An 18,688-nucleotide genomic window follows, 5' to 3' on the forward strand; every position below is an offset into this window, starting at 1 on the left:
GCTTTATACATCGTTTATGAGACGGAGAGAGACGTTACAATGGCTCATAAACGATCAGCGGTACGCCTCTAGCCATTGGTCAACTGGTCATCATTGCTCATTCGTTGACTGTTCATTGTTTGACTCTAAGAATAATTGCCTCCAGTTCAATATATTGTCTATTATTTACGTCTTTGGCTTGTCCATATTATTTCTTGTCTTGTGTTATATTTATCTAGTTCATCCTTTGTATTCTGGACTCGTGTTGAATTTATGTTTCCTCTTGTTCAATGGCAAAGCGATCACCTTACACATTATGTACATTTTGGACGACGACTTAAAACTGATGCTTTAGAATAATAATATTATTTAAATGGGCATATTTCTATTTACACTTCCAAGATTAGCACTAATTCTAGATAAGGCAACACAGAAAAGATGACACACGTTTAAAGAGGGACAACAGAAAAACATGATACACATATGAAATACATAAAAAAATCTTCGCAGATTTTTTTTGTTTATTTGTAAAGAAAAATATTGTTTTACCTGTGTCTTGATCTCGTTATCGATATTCCGGAGAGGATTTATATTTTTTTATTTATTTATCTTTTTTTTTAAGATTATTTTTATTTATATTCAATTTATTATTTTAATCCGGAGAAAAGTTTGGTTAGGTTAGGTTAGTTTTTATCCGTGTCGAAGATGTATAATTGAAAATGGTTGCCCAATAAAGTTAATATTTGGTAGTCGAGAATTGCTTGCATCGATAATCTTTCGGATTCCACTGCGTAATACTATCTAATAAGTCGGGATTTATTGCAGTGTTGAAATTCTGGGACTAACTACCACTACCGTATGTATTTATCATTCTTCAGAATACTTATGGAGGGAAATAATTATACTGAGTCAGTGGATTCGACAGTCTTTAATTTATCACTTCACAAATACAAAAGTTTGTAACTGAGGCAGTTTAGTTGTGTATAATAAATATGAACTGTATTAATAAATTCCAAGTGTTTTGATGCTGTTTGAAAACTTCAACGGTTCTTTTTGAAAATAACAGATGGTGCCACTTTCCTTTACAACGATCGTAAACTGTACAGTCATTAGGATAACAATACTATAATATAATCAGATATTTACTATTCAAATGTAAGGACCCCCAAAAAGACATTAATAAATTATTAAATAAACCCTGCCAAAATGTCAACAATCAAAGACATACAGACACACCTGTTAAAAAAACTTAAATCAACAAAAAAATAATCATAAAATCAAATTTATTCAGACCTCAGGAAGTAATCATTCAAAAATGTCTACCCAATCGACCGCAGCCGAAACGTCCACAGTGGTGTGGTAGTAGGAATGGGTATACTGTAATGTAATTATCGTGCGGTGGTCATGCCGAAAGTTCGGGTTCGGTTCCTGCCTCTTCCGAGAACCACCGCGGGTCCGGCTCGTTACCATAACGAGATGTGATCACCCCTCCCTGACCGTGGATGACCTAATGTTGTATTCAGTAAACAACCGCAAACTTCCTTATACCGGAAAAATCAACACTCATTTTGAGAAAAAAAAAATAATTGGATGATTTGTATAGCGCTGTTTTTGTGAAAAATCACCTCAAGAGCCCTCTATCTGAAACCCGTGAAAAATCACGGCATATTATAATTGTACGATTTGTGAAGCTGATTTTTTTAAATTTTTTTAATATTTTTATATATATTTTTTTTAATTAATTTTATTTTTATTTTTTTTAATACTTTTATAGTATTTGATTATATTTATATATAACTTTCCTTTTTAAACTTTTGACGGTTATGCCCACCGATGTAATATAATAGAATTGAAGAAGAAGATAATACTAATAAATCTAAACGAAACATGAAACAGAACAAGACAGAGAAAAATAAAAAGGTAACGGTCTCAATTGGGAATCGAAACCAGGACCTCTGTCTTAGCAGAACAACGCATCCAACCACTCGGTTATTGGGTCCCCTTCTTTTTTAATGTGTATTTTATTATAATAGGTGTCCAATAAAAATAAAAATCGGTTATGTTTATCCGAGACACTATCTAGGTAACACACCAATTCTTTAGAACTTAGACGCATAACAGACTTAACGCATTTCAAAAAAATTGTTATTAAAAATAACAATTTTGGTACCTACTCTATCGTTTGTCTAAAATGTACCTATATTTATTTTCTTCCGATTTTGAAAAATGAAAATTTAACGTGAATAATTTTACGCAATTTAGTGCACTGATAACCGGAATTAGTCCTATGTTTGATAGTGGTGCAAACAAAGTTTATTATTTTCGTTAAATTATCAAAAATTGCCATGTGATTGCTTCCAGCTTAATGGACAAATTGGAAGTTTATAAATTTATACATATGGCGGAAATAATGTGTTTGTACTATTGGTATTTCAAATAAGGTGTCCAGGAAAACTAGCGCCTTTGATCCCTTCGGCACCTGTGCACAGCCGGAGGCACGCCAAACGCGTGCCCAACTATAGACTTTAAAATATACCCAGTAGATACAATACAACTATACTCAGTGCACGGTTGACATTTGCTGCTTATTATTATAATAAAAAAAATTACGATTCAACCGGCAGCTTTTCATATAAAATTCATGCGAAAGTCAATGTACCCTAGTACAATAAAGCTCGTCGGTAATAATGTATACGCCTTTGTTCCTATTAAGGAAATACGCAATCAATTCATACTAGAACATTAGGCTAGCATACATTATCACTTTACTAGTTAATAAATTCACTTCCCTTTCAAATACATTCAATCTAGACTTTTACAATACTTACTATTTTTCAACATTTATATAGCGCGTAGTGAAAGGCGTAGCACTATAGCTCTTCATTCATTCGCCTACAAATTATTCCAATCGACCGACGTACGCGTGGCACATTTCCAGCCTAATAGTTGAGAATCCTTTGCACTCAATTTTATATCGCGAGTGGCCTGCTTTCTGAAAACGGGGCATTTCCGCGGCCTTTTTTCAGCTGTTGTAAGAATCTTAAATCATATCGAACAACTTTAAAAGTTTTTTTTTCATATGACGCAGATACTTTGTTATATGACAATCGTAATTTAAAATAAAACAATAAACTGCAATTTTATTTTGTATTTTGACCCCTGTATTTTTATTCCTAATTTTATTATTATTAATGTATAATGACTGTTTATAACGCAAATAAATGAGATGGTTTGAAAATTCGGAGAAACCATTATTATTTATACATCTTAGGTGCTCTTTGACACGAATATTAATACAAACGCATCGGAATGTTTATAAGTCTAATCTGAATACTCTATTTATACGAGGTACGTACTTCCCAACATTTCTCTCCCCCGCTTTGGTGGTGCCACAGTCCCTGTCTCCGAAAAAATTGATACCGGTCCACACAGAAACTACCGGTTAGTGGCTGAGGCATCGCGTTTGGGTTCCATCCCGGCGTCGTGTATTCAGTTCCTCGGCTGGCTAAGTCCTCCATCACAACACAAGCAAAATTTTGCGCTTACTTTGGTGGTAGTAGGAGATTTTCAAATATTGTCAGGCTATTCGTAATCCAGGAATGTTAGTTTTTCTTTTAAAAACAAAACAAAGAGGCTTTTACATCCAAGGCATGTTGCCTGTTGCACTCCAGTATTTTGTGCATCACTCCGTATTATAATAATGTGATATTATTATGTGTATTTGTGTGTGGATGGGAACCGCCCAAGCAGGTAGTTATTTGGCCGTGGCCGCCGCTGACAACACCGTTTTTCGAACAGTGTTTTTTTGCGCTTTTTCTCACTAACCGAGTTGGTGTCTGAGAAGATGGTCGCAACCATCGGAACGCGGGACCAAATATTAAAAAAATTCAAATTTAATAACACCTTAATTTTTTTTCGTTTAGGTATACTTAAATTACTCACACGAAACCGAAATTGATTATAAGAATGCTTCCGTGTTTCAATGCTTTATTTTCATATTGAACGATGAAAAATATGTTTGTTACAGTCAATATGGCGTCGTGTCTTATTTTTGAACTTAGTTGAATATTTATTTTTTGATCGAAATATCGTTTGCAACTGGAAATTGTTAAGTTTACTTTAAAATTCTAGACAAAAAATTCTGTGCATTTTTCATGACACCAGAGCTTACTTAGAGCCATATTTAAATACACATTGCCTATATCCTTTATAATCATGTAATGATAATTTGTTGCTATCAGAAATTAACCTTTCGAGGAAACAACTTTAGTAAATCTAGTAAATAAATTCTATAAATAATAACTCTTGAAAAATCACGAAATCTGACTTTACTTGTCTAGCTAACTAGTCTAGTTCTAATCTTAAGAAATTTAAACAAAAGAAATACACAAATATGGGATTCAAATAATTTTCTGGTAAAATATACGTAATATTATTATATGTAGGTACCTACTTATTCGGTTCGACGATCAGTTCAAAGTTAAGATCAACTACAACAATGCACTGTGCACTCCTCTTCCAAACACAAGCTAACGCTTCTATGGAATAGTAGTTTTCAAATCTCTTAATATGGAGAAACTCAGTGTAAAAACGATGTTATACGTAATTATTTTATTTGTTTAATAAAATAAAATAAAATATTTATTACGATGGTTCGTTACACCTGCTATTACCTTTCGTCTCACCTTCCCATCGCTCTCTCTCTCTCTAATGAAGCCTTCCTTAATTTACTCAAATACCTTTGTGGGGCGTTTATTATTATTATATTTAAAATTTATTTTTATTTTACGCCCTCTGGGAAACATTTATTGCCTGATTTATTACGCTGCTTTACGAGTATTTGTGTATTATTGTTCGGACTAATTTACAATGTAACTCTGAGGAATCAATTCCCGAAGTTAGGAATATTATCATTTTATATACGTAGAGACATTATTTAAGATTGTAGTAAAAATTGGTTATGAATGAATGTACGTTGATTTCGACAGATTTTTAACCAGCGATTCTTGAAGTAAATCGTCTTCCTTCGGATGAAATAGATTTTTACATTTTTAAAAACATCTATTTGAATTTCACTTCTGATTTTGGTAACGAATTAATGCATACATTTGAAGCGGATATTAACTCACTTTCCGACGTCCGATCGAGCTGATACTCGGCAGATAAACTCGTTGTCTTTGACAATGCATTCTATCAATGTGGCAACTTTATATCACGTACACACGCGGACATATACGCATATCTCTGAAATGAAAAAATTCTGTCTCATATCGTTATTGGCCAACCCTCCCCCGTCCTGAATCTTAATATTAATTCCATTGCTGTACAATTATTATTATTATTGATATTTACTTTTTGATCAATTTTCTAAAAAATGCTTTCCTTTTTTTTTCAGGTAAGTGTCTTTGACATTAGTACAACATCGAAACATATACAAAATTAATATCTTCAAGGGGTAAGTTTTTCTGGTCTAATGTTATTTTATTGAACTAATGCTAGTCTCTCACGAGCGCTACGTGATCAATACGGTATTTGGGTGTGGCCTATATCACCATATCGCTCACCATACAATAAACGTTTCACAGACAGATAATATATTATACGTGTAGGCGTGACCTAGATGTTGTGTTGTTCTATATCTAAAATGATGTTATCCCCTCAGGGCAGGGGGCAGATAAATTATGGAGCTGCCGTGGTCACGCGACTTTCAGCTGTCAAGGTGACATATCCCGTGAAAAGAAATGATATTCAGTTAATAATAATAATAACATGGCATTTATATAGCGCAGTTTAGTATCATTTCACTTCGTGCGCTTAACTATAACAAACTTAAAAACAGTAATTTAGTATTAGTGGTCATGTTCTTAAAATAGATCAGATCTAACAGAATATAAAGATAAATACAGATCTAATATTATAACACTAAATATACAGTTTATACAAAATACAAAGTGATTACAAAACTTAAAAAAAAACAATAACAGCAGGACAGGACAAAACAAGAATATTAAAACTAAAAACATAATATGAAACAGGAGGCAGTTGCAGTGCTCAGAAATGAGAATCTTCTGAGCAGACATTTTAAAAGGTACAAGGAGGCAATCCGTTGTTTGTCCTTCCCCCGCATAAACTTCCTCTTCCCTACAGTATGGAAGATTATAGCTTCCCTGTGAGACTAGAACATGAGCTATACTTGCCACGCCCAAATACCACATAGCACTCGTGTGAGACTAGCATAAATCCAGCATTAAAGAGCTAGGAAGTAAGGTTTATTATATATGTAAAAGATTCAGTATGATATCTACATTTTACTCCAAATAAGCCCAGGAATCATTGGCTAAAGAATGTCGGGATCGTCCCGAAACAACCTGTGTATTGTGTATCCCAAGTCGGTCACTAATTCATTTACTTGGCGAATTTTTTTTGTTTTGTTTGTTTTTTACTATTGATATTTTTATGGGCGTAATTTGTTAACATATTTTTACGATTACTATAAGTAAGTATGGTAGTTAGTTAAGAAATATGAAACGTTTGAAAATTTGATATCTTTGTTTCAAGTCGTTTTTTTACTGACTATCGACAATATCTTAGATCAGTAATATTTATTATAGGTATGAACCTATCATATTGGGTATTTTTTTTATGTAAATTAACCATCACCATTTTCTCGCAGGAGTCGATGGAGAAGATAAAACCTTACTTCCATTAATATTTTTTTATTTTTTTTATACTGAGTTGTACAGATGTTCTCTCTTACGTGAGAATAATCCAGTTACTTTAGTTAATATACAAATATATAAATAAAATTACAAAAACTGATGTTAGCAGAATTCGGGGACGCCCGAGGAAGACATGCCACGACCAAGTGAATCAGATACTCGTGATGGTGAGTTAGTTAGTTAGATACAAAAACTGACTTAATCATAAGATAAGTTTTTTTAATAAAAGCACGTTTGTCCAACAGATTGCCGAACTCAAGTAACTGATTCATTTAATTCACATTTGTTTCACATTTGCTTCATATATTCCTCTTTACACTCCTTTCTTCGCTCATTCGCTCTACATACCCAAACCATCTAAGCGTCGTTTTCTTAATCTTACTCTTCACACTTACATCAGCCTTGCTTTTTTCGTGAATCTCGACATTTCTCACACTATCATACTTGGTTTTACCACACATACGCCTCAAGGATCTCATTTCTTCAGCATTCAGTCTACTTTAATCCTTCCTCTGCCAGTTTCTTATTAGTAGATCTTATTAAATAACATAAATACATGTTATATTGTGTTTGTTTGGTTTGGGGTAAATAGGCTTTGAAAAAATTGTGTACCTTTAATTTTTATTCGGTCTGTGATCATTTTTTTTGTTTAAATTTCATTCATGCATAAGTAAGGAAATACTAAAATAATTATTTTTACTGTTGGTTTTTGATCACTTTTAGTTCCACAGTCAATCACCTTAAATCGACTAATGTGATGTGATGCAGTCTTGTACTGTGGATGCAACTACTGCACTTATTGTTGCAGTCCTACTATCTGTAGTGCCAGACCAAGCTTCCTGGGGTCACTGCTGATATAAACAATAATATATTAATTATCGTTATATTGCTCTCAGCAAATAGGTCATACTAAACATCTACTACTGAATACGTAATGTTTATAAATAGTTATTGTTATTACTCAATCAATCTGTTTTCTTCTACTCTTGTTAGTGTCTTCTTCTGTATGGGAGCTATCATCATGAATCACTACCTTAAATAATAGAAACAAAGGAGATGGGTTATGTACAATTATCCATATTGTAGTGTTGTGCAGCTCTCGCTGATAGGTGTGTCTGTAGAAAGATCGGGTTAGTTGCGAGACTTCGAAATCGCCGGAGATTGTAAGGTGCCTTCGGTACAGAGCTGTCCCTAGGCGATGGGCTGCTCAGATCCAAACTGCCCGATCCTTGAGCTAGTCGTAGTTACTCAGTGAGTGTATCTACAAGGTTTTCCAATAAGAGGTGTTACATTGATATTCAATCGTAAAAGATCAATGGTTTCGTTGCTTGTGTGGCACGTAGCGCCGTCTTGTTGAAAGTAAACGTTGTCCAGATCAATACCATCCAATTCCGGCCATAAAAAATCATTAATCATCGCTCGATAGCGAACCATTCACCGTAACTGTTGCTCCAGCCTCATTTTCGAAAAAGTAAGGTCCAATAACTCCGCCAGACCATAAACCGCACCAAACAGTCACACGTTGAGGATAGAGAGGCTTTTCAACAATAACCCTTGGACTTTCCGAGCCCCAGATGCGACAATTTTGCTTGTTGACAAAGCCACCGAGGTGGAAATGGGCCTCATTTGATTCACTCAAGTGAATTTTAATAATTTCAATGCGTTGTTGAAGCGTGTATCGTTCCATTTTTATTAATGGCGTAGTTTCTACTTGTCAAATGTCAAAAAATGGCAGCTTTTAAAGTAACATCTACCGAAATAGCGGGCTATTCAAAATAACACCTCTTATTGGAAAACCCCGTATAATCGTAATCTGTATAAGTTCCACTGTTCAGTAAGAACGTGTATTTTTGGAGAATACCAAGTTTCCAGGAGCATCTTAGACTGGAGATAAGGGCACAGTCTAAGAGACATAAATATTGAGAGTATATCTGGAGAGATATCGTTTGAGTACCCACTGCTGTACATTACAAATTGCTACTGTTGCTCGCATCAACCTACACACCAAACGCATGGCTTTCATTGTATAACCGCTTTGATAGTTCGTGTAGTTTGGCCGTACCTTTGTGATAGTCGGCATGCTTCCATGCCATATCAATCTTTGTTTCTATTATCCATGGTTTCAAGCGTCCTCCACCAATCTTCCGCTGGATTATCAGTTGGGTCTCGTTGTTTGTAGCGCTGCGCGTGCGAATAGATAACACACACTAGAAATGCCTTTAATGTAGTTTTGAATAGAATTATAATTATGAAGAAACACTGTTTTCTATTGAAAATTTTATGCCCGATTTGCCAGAATTTCGCATCATAAAACATAACCCACGTCACATTTCTTTTGTTCTTCTTTTTCTATGCCCTCGTGGTATTTATTATATTGTCCCCTTCATCGGTTTCTCTATGGCACATTCGTGCTGAACCAAGTGGCTCCTGATGTCGTCGACAGGCTGAATAACCTCAGCATCCCACTTTGTCCTCCACCAACTTTTCCCCACCATTCGAAGAAGAAGAATTGGAAGAATATATATTTAATTATTTAACTCGAACCTCAGGCATATTCTGTCAGAAGGTCGAGTATTTCCGCTTTGCAATAAAATCCAAATAAATGGAATATTTCCGAACGTATCCGAAAATTAAACACTCTTTTGGAAAATTTTATTATTAGAAATAATTATTTTTTTTAAATATTATTAAACGACGTACTACGTTTTTTGTAATTAAAATTGTTGATAACAAAAAAAATAAACACGCATTTTATTAGACAAATGTATCACCTCACTTTTTTGTATTTCGTATAAAAATAATTCATAAAAAATTCGGTTTTTTTCATACTGCGGTCGGAGCTTTTGGTTTCATAAAGGTGCACATTCTAACTCTTCTGTTGTGGTTAACTAATAGATTTGAATATAAAGCGTGGTGTTTTCTCTTTCTAATACCGTTTAGATCATATTTCTCACCATGACAGAAAGGGAGACAACGATTTCTATGAGACCATATAAGTTTTTCCCAAAAGCAAACTGATTAGTTTGAAGGATTAAGTAAGTCAAGTTAGGTTTATACTAATAATACAACAGATTGCCCAACTCAAGTATCTGATTTACGTGATCGTGCCATGTCTTTGTCGTTCGTCTTCGACTTCTCCCACCATTCACTACTGTATACCACAATGTTACTGTTAAAAAACTACATTACATCGAATTTGATTCGACTCCGTATCTCATTTCAATGCAGAGATATTGCGTTAAGTATTCCTCGGACGTCCCCGACTTCTCCTACCATTTAAACACTCCTGGCACCAATGAGAACAAACAGTGAAATTTTCAGCGATATCAGTTGACAACTTTTCGAGTTTTGCGAGCACAAACATGGCTGGCTTTATGTAAGATGTATTTCGGCCATGAAAACGATTAGCTTGGAGTTAGTCGGGGTTTATTATTCGAATGTGTTTTGTTGTATTGCGTATTCTTCTCAGTTTCGTTTAGTAAATAATAATTTATATGATTGCCGTTTTAGTAAAACGTTAGCGTTTCTATAACAACCGCAGGATTCCGGATGTCCTGCGGGTTACCGAGAACTGCTTCGTCCGCAGAAACTCATACACATTATAATAAAATATCCCTTTCCAGTTCATCATGACAATTCCTAGAAACTGACTTGCAAATACACCGCAGCCATTTATAACTTGTAAATTATCGTGATTGATAAACTGACTGATTATAATTATATATCTGATGATTTATGAATGATCTATGTGTTCTTGTTATTACGATATCGACTTTTTAATTTTTTTTTAAAGTTAAACGTACCTAACCTAACCTTTTGTAAATAACTATCTCGCCTTTTCATTAATGCATCCGCTCTTCTGGTACCTACCCTCCAATTATAGCCTCATATTTATATGGAGGAATGGCGCTAGCAATGTCCAAATAAGCGAAGCAACCAGTCCACAATGGAGTGCTGGTATCTACCCTGATGTAATGCAGGGAGGCGAGGAACGATTATTATATTGAACTTTAGGGCCTAAATGCGTGAAGATAGTAATGTGACTATACGACCAATTTTAAATCAAGCAATGTAATAATACACATCCAGTGTTACTTATAAATATTTCCTAATACGCTGCGCTGATATAGTTATACGGGGAAGAGGGCCGTATACTGCTCGAGTTAAAATCGTTACTCATTCATGCAAATAATTTTTAGGCTGGCACCACTTTGTTCCAAACCTCACAAACTCGGTCATTTTCGCGTTTTGTTTCTAACTTAATTTTTCTTCATTTGTAATGTCATTTTTATTTATTTATCGTTTTTTTACATTGTATCTTTTTTTAAAAGTTAAAATTTTTAACCTCACTAGTACAAGCCTGTGTTGAGGTGATTGATCTAGTTTCATTGATCTAGTCTGTTTTGAATTGCGTCGAAATCCGGTAAATTCGATTATGCGTCCCATTTTTGCTTTGATAAATCGATATTTGGATTTAAAATATCTACTACAAATGGGTATTACTGCTTTTTTACAGTTTTCATTACGCAACAGATCGATATTTGTCAAATCAAACAGATTGTTAAGAAAGTTTGAAAAATACAATCGTAATACATTCCTATTCCTGGGGGTCAGGCGCTATAATACTAATCCTGCCTTATTACTGGCGTTATACGCAATAAACATGCGCGTGATTATGAGTAACATTTTCTACTAACTCGGTCTTATGCCCCCGTATTATCGATTATGAGTTAGACTACAGTTGATGTAAGAACTCAAAGCCTGGCTGTTCCGTCTTTTTCTCGTGCGCTTTCTTTCAGTAGGTACTTATAACACATTCACGTTATTATGACGACATTATTACCATATAAATCATGCAGCATGTTTATTGCTTGTATATCTACACGTTATTCATACCACATAATATTATTATTACGTACAATATTTCTACTTATCCGGCCGCCTCGGCGCTATAAAGATATGAGAGCCGGCCATAAATTACTGTGGAAATACGTATTGTTTCACAGATCAGATTTTTTAGCGTATTGTCCCGTTGAAGCTGACCCGTTTGGCTGCATCGATGTTAATAATGGTTATGGCCCTGTTTATTTATTTTCTTCGACCACTTTGAACATGAAATATTAAGCTGCAAGTGTTTTGCTGGGAAGAAAAATACATGCATTTTTTTGCGCTTCTTTGTAGTACACTAAGAAAAATGAGTATCGCTGATTTACAAAGAATTTCTTAAAATTATTGGTAATCCGGTTAAAAATGAGATTGCAGGATCTTAACGAGGTTTCCTGGAAAAATTTTAACTGACTTGTACCCGGTGTTGCTTGACTTTTCTCTACTTTCTAAAAATATATTATGCATGTATATATATTACTATGGTACCGTATATAATCTGCCTGTACAAAATATATGTATAAATAAATAAGAATAAAAACATTTGTAGAAAAATGTATTATGTATTTGTACAGCACCCTCGAGGTGATTTTGCACAAAAGCGGCGCTATACAATCATCCATAGTATAATGTATAATGCAATGAGTGAGTTTGGAATACCGCGTAAGCTGATCAATCTGGTGAAACTGACAATGTCCCCAGTAACGTGTAGAGTCAGGGTTGGCAGTGATCTGTCCGAACCATTTGAAGCGCTCTACGGGGTGAGACAAGGAGATGGATTGGCCTGCCTCTTATTTAACATAGCCTTAGAAAAAGTTATTCGTGACTCAGGCATTGAGAAAAGAGGAACGATATTTGACAACTCTGTGCAACTATTGGCTTACGCTGATGATATCGACATAATTGCGAAAAATCCCGATGATTTACAAGACGCCTTCATAAATCTTGAAAGTTCTGCCAAAAATATGGGTCTTGTAGTAAACCAGCAGAAGACCAAATACATGGCCGTAGGATGTACCCAACAAACCCCATCTCTCGTATGTGGAAGCCAAAATTTTGAAACGGTACCAAGATTCACATACCTGGGCTCCCTGATAACAAACAATAACAACACTACAGAGGAGATCCAGAAGCGCATCGTGAATGCAAACCGCTGCTATTTCCGCCTACAAAAACAGATAAAACCAGACTTGCTTTCCAGAACCACCAAGGTATTAGTGTACAAAACACTAATTAGACCAGTGCTTACGTACGCAGCCGAGACGTGGGTTCTAACTAAGAAGAATGAGCGAGCACTGGACGTTTTTGAAAGGAAAATTTTGAGGCGCATCTTCGGACCGGTTCTAGAAAATGAATTTTGGCGCAGACGTTTTAACAATGAGCTCTATACTCTGTTTAAGGAGCTAAACGTCACAAAATTCATAAAACTGGGAAGACTTCGGTGGCTAGGTCATGTGGAGAGAATGACCGAGCATCAAGAACCAAAGTCCCTGCTGAGCTCAAGACCGATAGGGAGAAGGAGCCTGGGAAGGCCAAGGTTAAGATGGAGCGACAACGTCCTCAAAGATTTGTCTGCCTTGGAGCTTCGAAACTGGAGAGAGCTGGCGCGGGACCGAGATGAGTGGAGGAAGACTCTTGAGGAGGCCAAGACCCACCAGGGGTTGTAGAGCCAAAAGTGATGATGATGTGATACAATCATCCAATTATTATTATTATAAACCTTCCGGAAGAAATTCTCTAGATAATAGTGAAAACCCTATCAAAATCCGTTGCGTAGTTTAGAAGAACTAAGCGCACAAACAGACAGACGCGGATAGGGACTTTATTTTAGTATAATAGAGACGAATATATTATCACGATGCCGGAACACATGTTCATGAAAATCCTAATATTTTCGCATTTCGTCATTATAAATTATCAAGACAAATGTAGGTACATGAATACGTGTTCCGATATATTAGGAATTTATTAAAAGTTTATCGGGAAATGGCCTGCAATCCTGTTAAGAATTACCAATAATTTTAAGACATTCTTAATAAATTAACAATACTCATTTTTCTCCTTGTAGAAGGTACTCTTAATCAGTGATGATCAACCTTTTTAGCTAGAAGGCCAATTTATCCATTTTCGATATGTTCGCGGGTCTCAAGGGGTAAGGGTACTTACACTTGACACAGTTAACTTTGCAGTGGGTGGTTTGAGAAACGTAAAAATTAAAACTAAGAAATTTTAAAATAAACAATTACGGCACGGTAAAACAAAGCGCCGCAGGCAAAATTTTCACTAGGTTCAAGATCAAACCAATAAAAATTTTGTTGTTTTTTTTCGTTCGGAAAGTTAAACAAAATTTAGTCCAGAAAACTTTTCGTATTTTATACAGCAGAAACCTTTAAACTCCAACCTCCTTCCCTTCCACGGAGCACGTATTCCAAGCCCTTAAAAAAATATTTTATTTTATTAGGTTTTCGCCTAGCCGGGCTTACATGCATAACAGGAACTTTGCGTCCCGGAAAACGCTGGTCTGAGGCAGTCAACTCTTAGATCAGCAACATCATCAGCTGTAGGCAGACTGATGGAACCTAAGCGCAAGCCAAATACTAAGTTTGGTGATCGCGCTTTCGGAGCATCTGGGCCGAAGGCTTGGAATAAACTCCCTCCGGAACTAAGATCCATAACAAGTCCAACAGAATTTAGGTCTAAACTAAAAAATTACCCTTTTAAGCTGTCATTCCCTTAAGCGGCCGCTACACTACTCGCTTCGGCGCTTCGACGAAGTCCTCGACGAAGTTAGCCGAAGTCCGAAGTGCATGCCCACACACTCGTGCAACTTCGCGAGTAGCTCAGTCTCTCGGAGTCCGTGCACTAGGCAACATGGACGTTCAAGTGGCAAATAAAGGATGAAAGTAGATTAAATGCTGTTGAAATGAGATCCCTGAGGTGTATAATAATAATAATAATTGGATAATTTGTAAAGCGCCGTTTTTGTGAAAAATCACCTCAAGGGCGTATGTGTGGTAAAACCATGTTTGATCGTGTGAGGAATGTGGAGATCCGCAAAGAGTGCAAGGCTGATGTAAGCGTAATGAGTAAGATTAAGAAAGGGACGCTTAGATGGTTTGGGCATGTAGAGCGAATGAGCGAAGATAGGAGTGTGACGGCCGGCATAGTCCAGTGGTAACGCATTGGACTGCCATTCCGAAGGTCGCGGGTTCGAACCCGGCGTGCGCAAATAAATTTTATTTGATTAATTTGTGTTATTTCACAATTAATTAATTAAAATAATATATAGTATATTTGCGGCACGTTCCAGAATGGAAGATACTACCAGTATCGCCCTGGTGTAAGACCACCATTCAGAATTGAAACGTTGCTCCAAATGGCTTTAGCCGTGTTTAGTGACTAGATCTGAATAGCCAGGTACTTCCCCACCTTCCTCTTTCCCTTCCCCACTTACCTTCAGCCTCACAACATCCCCCAATTGGGGATGCCATAGTCTCACTGGCTCCAGACTGGAGCAGTTGGGACTCTTGTGAGGTATTCACTATAAAAAAAAAATTAAAAAAAGGAGGATATATGATGCAAATGTGAATGGTAGCAGAAGTCGGGGACGCCCGAGGAAGACATGGAACGATCAAGTGAATCAGATACTCGAGTCGGGCCATGTCAAGAGTCAGAATAATAGAAGAGTATGTATGAGACGATGTATGAATGTGAATGAGGCAAGGAGTGTGTGCCAAGACCGAGTAGTTTGGCGGTCCGTCCTCTCTGCCTACCCCTGCGGGGAAACGGCGTGATGGTTAGTTATCTTTATGGTCCCTTTCAATTGGGTCCCAAATAACCGCCTCGGATTGGAGTGTTTCTAGGAACAAAAAAATTAGGTCCTGTGACCACAGTGTAGAAGCCATATTTTATTACGTATAGTCACTATGACTCTGCGCACGCACAACCACCAAACACGACGTCTCGAAGCGAACTGAAGTGAACCGAGTAGTGTGGGCAGACACTTCGTGTTCGAACTTCGAGTCCTTTGACTCGGGCGCATTTACCGACAACAATCGGAAGTCGGGCCAAGCGAAGCGAAGATGCCCGAAGCGAAGCGAAGTTCGTGCCCACACTATCGTATTAGGTCAACTTCGATCAACTTCGCGAGTAGTGTAGCTGGGCTTTTAAATTGTGCTAGTACGCTTGATTCTATAAATGGAGTCAGTAAATATATCAATAGTATACCTTTATACCCCCATACTTTTTGCCCGGATCATGCATCCGGTCAGGAGTGTGTCTGATAGTTGGTTGTGTATGTATTTCAGAAGAATGTTTTTATTTTGTCTTGTATTCCTAGTCGGCACATGGAATTTAATAGTGGCAACGATGGCGGGACTGTGAATTAAATTGTTAATGACTCTGTGTAACTGTAATAATTCTCCTGTCAGACAGATAAAAAAATAACAAATCAGTTCCCTCTGGTGTACTATGTATTCGTATTGTATCGTGACAGCTGTTACTGCGTTCAAAACCATTATCATACTGTGATTTTGTCACATTGAGGGAAAATCAAATATTTTACATTATTTGCCTCACAATTGATTTTCTAAGTAAATCGGTTTTTATAAGTTTAAAGTTATTTTCTAGTTTTATACAAACCAAGGGAATTATTTTATAAAAATGCAACAACCCAACACAGCAATGTATAACTATTATTATTAAATCACACTATATAACGTACAAACATGATTATTATTACTATTTGTACAGTAGGTATTGTACGTAGGAACGATCGCGTGAGAGGTAATCGGAGAACCGCTTGAAGCTTGCGTGTTTCAATCAGTTAGTCTTATAAAATGATAGTGCTTTGAAGTGGAGATGATCATTATGACACGATGACAGACAGGCCATACAAACCTCGGATTATCCCTATACTAACCAAACATTAACTATTAGACACTGCAACTCTTTAATTTTGTTGTTTTTTTTATACGATTTTTCAATATTAATTTTTTTAGTAAAATATTTATAATTTAATTAAGAAAATTGAATAAGGAATGCGAGAGATGTATGAAGAGAGATTTGGGGATTATAGTGTAAAATTTACGGGTGTTTATCTTGAAATGTATTGCAGTTGAAAGGATTCATCGCGTTATTTATGTTTTGAAAGTATTAAAGTTTAATTTTATTTTCAAGTTTTCAGGGATTAGGTTAAAGATTTTAGGATTTATGTATTTGAATTGTCTTTGTGCTGACGTAGTATATATATAGTTCTGGTGGTGTGTGCTTTAAGAGTGTTTTATTGTTGTATTTGTACAAAAAATGTGTTAGTTTACTAATATTTAGAGAATTTAAAACAGCATTAAAACACTCCATTCAGCCTCGCATACCACAATTGTGGATGAAATAGTCTCACTGACTCACATCAGTTAGGAGCAGTTGGAACTGTTGGGGATGAAATAGTACTGACATTCATCAGATAGGAGCAGTTGGAACTATTGTGGATGAAATAGTCTCACTGACTCACATCAGTTAGGAGCAGTTGGAACTATTGGGGATGAAATAGTCTCACTGACTCACATCAGTTAGGAGCAGTTGGAACTATTGGGTATGAAATAGTCTCACTGACTCACATCAGTTAGGAGCAGTTGGAACTGTTGGGGATGAAATAGTCTCACTGACTCGCATCAGTTAGGAGCAGTTGGAACTATTGGGGATGAAATAGTCTCACTGACTCACATCAGTTAAGAGTAGTTGAAACTATTTGGGGATGAAATAGTCTCACCGACTCACATCAGTTAGGAGCAGTTGGAACTATTGTGCGGTATTCTAACAGAATGTTCTTGTTTTGTCCTGTGCTTATGATAGCACTGTTATTTTTATTATTTGTTTTATTTATTTTGTAAAAAACAAACAGCTTTTATATAATATACAATGATAGATATAAATTTACAAGTTAACACAGAAGTTTCTTATGTTAAAGTTCATTGGAAATGAAGTTTTAATATCTTAAAATTAATTTGGTGTTAAGGAAGGGGAGAGGAAGAGGAAAATAGGAAGAGGATAGGAGATGCTCCCGATACATTCCATACTCTCATATTAATAATCGATCGTACGCATTACTTCATATCGATATTTCTTTAGGATATTACCAAAAATGTCAATGCTGTAAAATTTCGTATTATATTGTGCACATATACGAGGAATTGGGGAATTTTTTAGAATGTTGGTTCTACACGAGGGTAGATAAAATAAATCAAGATTGTCGGGTTGATCTAGACGGAATATGAAGATTTATTAAATTGGTAAGTTCTGGTGAGTCCAGATAATGATTTAGGATTTTACACAATAAGATTTGATCAAAAATTAGACGTCGTGTTTGTAGGGAGTTAAAATTATGAAATTTAATGGATTCGGTATAATTTGAGAAGTGTAAGTTTAGTTTATAATTTATGTGTTTAACTTAATAAATTAATATATTATTAAATATATATTCGGTAAGGCGCACTCTAGGAATAATGATAATGACCACTAGTACTAAATTACCATTTTAAGTTTGTAATAGTAAAGCGCACTTGAAATGACACTAAACTATGCTATATAAATACTATGTTATTTTTAAAGTTGTATTTATTTTTCCAGTTATTCATTTTAAGAGTAATACGTAACTAAAGCTATAAATTAATTGTGTTTGTAAACACTAGACACTGGTGTATGCAGCTACATACTGCAATATATCTATAAACCTATTTATTACAATTAACTTTTCCGATCGCCACACAAATACCTAGTATCTATTATATCAATTCAACAGGTTGTTTCGGGAGCAAACGTTACATGGTTTTAGTTACATCTTTATTACGATACCATTGGTCCGTTAGGGGAGGTTTTTCCTACTTCCAGGGGGTGTGGGGGTGGGTGGGTAGTAGGGGAGTGGATTGATAGGGGATTAAGGGTGTGATAATACCTCGGATTGGTGGAGATACAAGCCACGATATCGGTGGTGCAATTCAATCAATTGTGGTTAAACGGTTCTATGAAATCGACGCACTAGCGCTAAATGAAACTATTGTAACGAAGAGTATTTGTTATGTTTTTGCTTTGCGTATATTGTTAGGTAATTT

At 35.8% G+C, this 18,688-nt stretch overlaps 1 protein-coding gene across 4 annotated transcripts in view; it reads left to right on the forward strand.

Moving 5' to 3' along the window:
• The window catches only part of pan (transcription factor pangolin), a 430,403-nt gene that overhangs the window by 159,927 nt on the left and 251,788 nt on the right, over positions 1-18,688 (forward strand). The gene's annotated exons all lie outside the window — the stretch shown is intronic.

This window comes from Hesperophylax consimilis, chromosome 29 (genome assembly GCF_061612785.1).
Source record: "Hesperophylax consimilis isolate HC1 chromosome 29, BYU_Hcon_1.0, whole genome shotgun sequence".
Lineage (NCBI taxonomy): Eukaryota > Metazoa > Arthropoda > Insecta > Trichoptera > Limnephilidae > Hesperophylax > Hesperophylax consimilis.